Source organism: Xenopus laevis, chromosome 5L (genome assembly GCF_017654675.1).
Source record: "Xenopus laevis strain J_2021 chromosome 5L, Xenopus_laevis_v10.1, whole genome shotgun sequence".
Lineage (NCBI taxonomy): Eukaryota > Metazoa > Chordata > Amphibia > Anura > Pipidae > Xenopus > Xenopus laevis.
The window spans coordinates 165,702,665-165,709,586 of record NC_054379.1 but is presented as its reverse complement, the minus strand read 5'-3'; the positions used below and the strand labels follow the sequence as shown (position 1 = coordinate 165,709,586).

Sequence of the window (6,922 nt, the reverse complement as noted above, 5' to 3'; positions counted from 1 at the left end):
CTTACATCTACCAGACAGCTGTTATCTTGTGTTAGGGAGCTGCTATCTGGTTACCTTCCCATTGTTCTTTTGTTTGGCTGCTGGGGGGAAAAGGGAGGGGGGTGATATCACTCCAACTTGCAGTACAGCAGTAAAGTGACTGAAGTTTATCAGAGCACACGTCACATGACTTGGGGCAGCTGGGAAATTGACAATATGTCTAGCCCCATGTCAGATTTCAAAATTGAATATAAAAAAATATGTTTGCTCTTTTGAGAAATGGATTTCAGTGCAGAATTCTGCTGGAGTAGCACTATTAACTGATTCATTTTGAAAAAAAATGCTTAATCCTAAGCATTTTATTGAACATATTGCAGTTGCTGTATGGAAAACACCCCCAATTCTTCTGGTTCGTTTTAAGATTGGAGGTCTGGAAGTGACTTTTTGTAAGCATGTGTTTTAAGTTGGGGCTTCTCCTGTAACAAATACAATCTCTCTTGTAACAGAGAACCTAATGTATCATCTTCCAGTAGTACAGATTATATATTACATTATATTCTGATGCTCATTGCACTGGTTTCTGTGCTGCCATGTAGTAATTATGGGTATTAATTACTAATCAGCCTTATATTGTGACATTTCTATTCTATGTGTACTGTATATTGTGAGTGGCTCCCTAAGCTCAGTAAGTGACAGCAGCACAGAGCATGTGAATCAGTGAATCAGCAGAAAAGAAGATGGGGAGCTACTGGGGCATCTTTGGAGACACAGATCTTTACTGCTAAAGGGCTGTGGTTGCCTTGGGCTGGTACAGAAGCACAAAACATCATGTACAACATTTCTAGCTACTTCTTTAGTTTAACTTTCCTTGTCCTTTAATGTTCAGTTCATTCTTATTAAGTTCCGTGATGAAGTCCACTGCCTCCTCCTTTGTACCCTCCCAAATCACTACGATATCGTCGATATACCGAATCCATTTGTGGATTTTAGTATAATGACATTGGGTCCCCACAAACTACCATTTGTTCCCAATATCCTAGGAATAGATTTGCATATGAGGGTGCGCAGGAGGTTCCCATGGCAGTTCCTTGTGTTTCTAAGTAAAACTTTCCATTAAAGGTGAAGTAGTCATAACATAATACAAACGTCATCAATTTACATAGGAAATCCACCATCTCAATTCTATCGACCAAATAATCCACTAGAAAATATCTAAGGGCTTTTAAACCTAACTCATGCTTGATAGATGTATATAGAGACTCCACATCTAAGGTCAAAAGGAGTGTTGTATTGCTTATGTATTCTTATGTATTTTGAGAAGCAGGTAAAAAGTCGCAATTCTTGGACTGTTAACTGTTAGAAATGTTCTTTTTTGGAGATTAAGTTGTTAGTTCTTCCTTCCTTCAACATATTATTGTAGATTTCAAGAAAATTATCTGAGGGATCCCCCAGGATTTCCTTATAATTGTTTATTAGCCTCCTCTAAGTACAAGTTATTTGGCCAGATAACAATGTTCCCACCTTTGTCGGAGGGTTTAATTTGGACGTCTTGCCATTGCTGCATGTCTTAGATTGCCCTCTTTTTCTCCTGAGATGTATTATTTTCATATATACGTGATTGAAGTGATAATTCAATGATTTTCATTCAATGTGTTAAAATAGGTCCATTTTATACCTATTGATCCGATTTAAGGGGAATCCAATTGACTACTATACATATTGAATTAATTTTCAAAAGGAAAATAATTAATTCGAGTACTGAGATCAAATGATATAAATGATATAAAGTAAATAAATATAAATGGATTGGTTGGCTCCATGTTCATAGTGGGTTGAGAACGCCTGATAGGTGGCCTGTGAGGAAGAATTGATACGCAGTAGATGACGTATCGGCCCCTGTAGTCATTCGGCTGAGATCCCGAGTCGAACTCACGCGACAGTTACATAGTGACACATAATGCGGAAGTTATTTTAATGAGCGCGTCCCAAGTTATCGGCAATTCACCTTACAAAGCTCTTAGCGAAACGTGTGTCGGCGAAACGATTAATCTCTGGTTTTAATCTCTAATTTTTAAATTATACTTTGGTCTGTTATTAGAGGGGTGAATCTCCTTTGCTACATGCAACCTTTCTTTAACTCCTTGACGCTTCCTTCTGTTCTAAGGGGCCATGGGTTTTCAGGTTTAGCACAGTTATTACTGAGATTAGGGAAATATAACTAATGAGACCACAGCCCCGGTTACCCTGTCCTGCCTCCCTCTTTGTGGTGTCCCAGTCTTAGAAGTAAGTCCACCATAGACCACGAAGAACAGTTGTAGGGGGGTTATAAACACCAACATTTACTTTCTATTATTATGATATAACATATAATTATAAAGCACCAATAAATTTTGCAGCACTGGACAATAAATGTGTTTATACATTGAACATACAGAATTCCATACAAAGCAACTAATAACCACTACAAGAGGTTATACTACTCCCCCTTGCAGTCAAAAATTATGCAAGAACTACAGGGGATGTGCTGCATTGTGGGTAAAAACTAGGGATGCACCAAATCCAGGATTTGGCCCTTTTCAGCAGGATTCGGCCGAATCCTTCTGCCCGGCATAACCGAATCTGAATCCTAATTTGCATATGATCCGGTGCACCACTACACCCCTTCACCATTCCACCAGTCCCCCGCTTTGATCATCCGGCACTCGACCAGTGCCCCTTGACCACTCCGGCGGGTACCAGCCACCTTGACTTGAAGTCTTCTACTTCCCCCCTCTCTTGCCTACCAACCTCATCACTGTCACCCTATCTTGGGAATTATTCCCCTGGATCCTAATCTGACTACGCCCCTTGTTGGGGCAAAAGACTACCCTTTCTTTCTCCCTATCTCTGACACCTAGTGCCAGCTGTTACTGAAACTTCCTATCTAATTAACTACCTGATTCCGGCCCGGTGTTCTTCTTCTCAGTGAAGCTCTTCAATGACTTCACCTCCTCCCATCAAAAGCCTTCAACTATGGGTGTGGCTGCCCTTTTATACCTATTTGGGGAAACTCCCTCTAGTGGTAGAAAAACAAAATTGCTTCTAACTATAACACTCTACTGCCACCTAGTGGCCTTTTTAAATAACCATTTACACAGTTTTACATACAAACTCTCATTAACATCACATAATTCACAAACAACATTTGAACTCTTTCACCCACCCACAACACAATTCACTCTCTTACACACTGGGTCCTAGTACTTGGGGAAGGTCTCTTAGGGAAACTGTGACTTAAAGGGCAATTCACCTTCATTAGAAAAACTGTAATAACGCATAAAACCTGACCCTAAAACCCCCAGAAATGTGTTCAAGCTTTCCATAATCTTTTCTGCCGACTGTGACTGTATAAAGAGTCTTTCGGTGGAGGCAAAGAAATCTGACAGACTCCTGTGGGTGCCAGTTACCCCACTGCTGCTGTTGTAGCTGCTACTCTACTGGTCTCTTGTTGGCTGGTCTCTTGTTGGCTGGTCTCTTGTTGGCTGGTCTCTTGTGGGTTAGTAGGCACAGCATGACCATAGCCAGCACCCCTTCCTCCCTCTCCCACAGCCTCTCATACTGGGCCGCACTTAAACTAGAAAAATAAATAAATAGTGGGTTTGGATAATTGCTCATCACTACTATTTAATATCAAGTATCACCTTTATTATACATGTAAGTATTTCTCCCTTGGGTTAAAATTGTTCTTGTGTTACTATGATGGCTTGTTTGTAGATAATTTTTATGGATTTTTCTATTTGTTTTCTCATTACTCATCAAGTCTGTATCCTCGTTATACTACTTACTTACTTGTTTTAATTACAATGTGTGGCACGCACATCATATGACTATGAGTTCCAAGAAGTGGAACAGAAATGAGTTCTAATGTGCAGTTCCTGACAAGTTCTAGGAGACGGATGTGATGTCATACACTTGATCAGTTGGTCGCTTGGAGCCGATACACAATATAAATATACAGAAAGATTCAGTATGTTGCTGTAATCTGTTTTTCTTCCTCTTTTATTGTTTTTGTTTTGTCTCTAATGAAGATTCTTTATGGGTTGAAGCATGTAGGGCCTTTTCTGTTATGTATTGTGTATTGTTGATCTAATAAATACTACACTATTATACTTTTTGTGACTTAAGTGTGAGGTCCCTAGTTTATTACAGCACCTGCATTTCATGACAGAAATAGCCAGTGAGCACTCCATTAACCACAAACTTGCCAGTAAGATCACTGCAGAAATCACAGAATGCAGAAAATGACCATGAGAACTCCTTTAACCCCAGAGTTTCCAGTAAGATCAATGCCGAAACAGCTACGAGTACTCCATTAGCCCTAGACATGCCATTAAGAAATGACCATTAGAACTTCATGAACCCCAGTCTTGCCAGTAAGATCACTGCAAAAATGGCCAATGGGCACTCCATTAACCATAGAGTTGCCAGTAAGATCAATGCAGACATGGGTACATTGAAAGCACTTTCTCAGCCAAGCAGGTTCAGGAGAGGCAGCTCTCTAAATATTGCCTGTTCAATGTTTCATATATTGCCCCATAATGCACAACACAACTGATTCTACTTACAGTTATTAGTAAATCCAAGAGTCACGACCCAATGTGTCCTGTGAGGAAAGACACGGCCCTGAAATGATGTGATGTTACTTCCACTGACAGGTGTTCATTAGCAGTCATGTAGGGGCTGCTGGGAAATGTAGTCCATTCCTGCTTGACAGTCTATGAAATAGAAGCAAACAGCCACTAAGTACTTATATGTGCAAAGTAATACAATTAGGGGGTTAATTATTGAAGTCCAAATGCTAAAAACTTGAAAAATTCAATTTTTTACTATAAAATCCGATTTTTTTAGTGGAAAAAAAACCTTGACATTTTTGGAATTTATTAGACCCCAAGGGTGTTAAAAGTCAGAATAAAAAAGTACTCCAACTCAGACCTGCCGAGTTCATGTAGAAGTCAATGGGAGAAGTCCCGAAGATATCCTGATCTGCGCTGAGTTTGGTCCAAAAATCCCTCCAAAAAATTGGAGGTTTTGGGTGGAAAATCCCAAAAATTAGTACAATTTAAATTTTTCAGAATTTTATCAAGTTTTTTCCACACAGGAAATTTTCTGAGAAAAGTATTGATAAATAAGGGGGGAGGGAAATCTGAGTATTTTTCAGAAAATTATTACCCTTAATGACAAGCAAAGATGAGAACAAATATTTCTCCCACCAGAGGGGTTAACAGAGACCACCCTCCAGATAGTGATTTTCTAGCACAGAACCCATTGAGAGCTTTCCCCCTGCACTGGGAGCCCATTCTCAGAGGATCCCACTCTGTTCAATATCAATATACGTGGATATTATATGAAATGGGACACTCACTGTGCTCCAAAATAGTCACTGACCTTTCTTGTAGTAAGTTATAATCTCACTGACCCTGGATGACTCTCATATAAACCCATGATCTTGGGCTTGTGAGGAAGAACTCACTGAACATCAGATTAATAATGTAAATAATTCAATATAGATATAGATAAACCTCACTCAGGGTCCTGCCAGGCTGCCACGGAGTCCTTTCTCCATCTCTCTGCTGATCTTATTCTGTTTTTCTGAAAACTTTTTCTTAGTGCCACATGGTATTTACTTTTGGAGTACTGCAAACATGTCTGACTGTCACATGTCCCCAGGGAATGACGTTTTTTTTATTTTCAGTACAGTCTAATCTTTATGAATATGCCTGAATTTGTATAATTGTTCACTTTTGTGGCATGATATAGGGCTCTATTACCTACCAATAGAAAAGTAAAAATATGTATTTTTCATATATAGAGAAACATATCAGATATATATACAGTACTTTCTATACTCATGATATGGAAAAAAATACTGTCAGTACCAAATAGGGTATCATTTAATAGAGATTGCTAACCAGTACAGATCCTTTTAAAGAGAAGAAAGGAGATTTATAGTGTTAATATGTAGGATTAGGATAAAGGGACTGGGGGGTAGCACTGGGCAGGTGAGACTGATACTGGTACAGGCCAGGACAGGTGAGATAAGCCGAACAGGTGAGATAAGCCAAACAGGTGAGATGGACAGGTGAGATAAGACGGGCTGGTGAGATGGACAGGAGAGATAAGACGGACAGATGAGATGGACAGGTGAGATAAGAAGGACAGGTGAGATGGACAGGTGAGATAAGACGGGCAGGTGAGATGGACAGGTGAGATAAGACGAACAGGTGAGATGGACAGGTGAGATAAGACGGGCTGGTGAGATGGACAGGTGAGATAAGAAGGACAGGTGAGATGGACAGGTGAGATAAGACGGACAGATGAGATGGACAGGTGAGATAAGAAGGACAGGTGAGATGGACAGGTGAGATAAAACGAACAGGTGAGATGGACAGGTGAGATAAGAAGGACAGGTGAGATGGACAGGTGAGATAAGACGGGCAGGTGAGATGGACAGGTGAGATAAAACGGACAGGTGAGATGGACAGGTGAGATGGACAGGTGAGATAAGCCGGACAGTACATGTTGGTAGCAGGTAAGACAGACATAAAGCCAAAGTCCAAGGTAACAATAATGATAAACAGAAATCAAGTCCAGGAACAGAGCAGCCAGAGTTCAGGATATGAGGTCAGAGTATAACAACAGGGATCCAGTAGCAACTGTGCAGTGATTGGTGCCTGTTCTGGAACAAAGACTGTTGCAATTAGATAGGGGTGCTCACCCCATTTATTGTGCCAGTGTGTAACCACAAGAATAATGTTTGGGGGGGCAGCTGATACATTGAGAAAAAAGTTGTTTTCTTATCTCAATGCTTCAGTTTTGTAGTTAGGGGTAAATTCACATGGGAGTTACCAGGACTTTGATCCCAGATATTAGATCCATTTTTATGATCAGCCCATGATTAGCCTTA

At 40.2% G+C, this 6,922-nt stretch overlaps 1 long non-coding RNA gene across 1 annotated transcript; it reads right to left on the bottom strand.

Annotated features, from left to right (window-relative positions):
* Window positions 1-2,554: 2,554 nt before the first annotated feature.
* LOC121393864 lies at window positions 2,555-5,346 on the bottom strand. Its single transcript, XR_005961420.1, has 3 exons — window positions 5,188-5,346; window positions 4,584-4,733; window positions 2,555-3,592 (listed from the first exon to the last, which is right to left on the bottom strand). It is a non-coding gene; the product is annotated as an uncharacterized LOC121393864 (long non-coding RNA).
* Window positions 5,347-6,922: the final 1,576 nt, after the last annotated feature.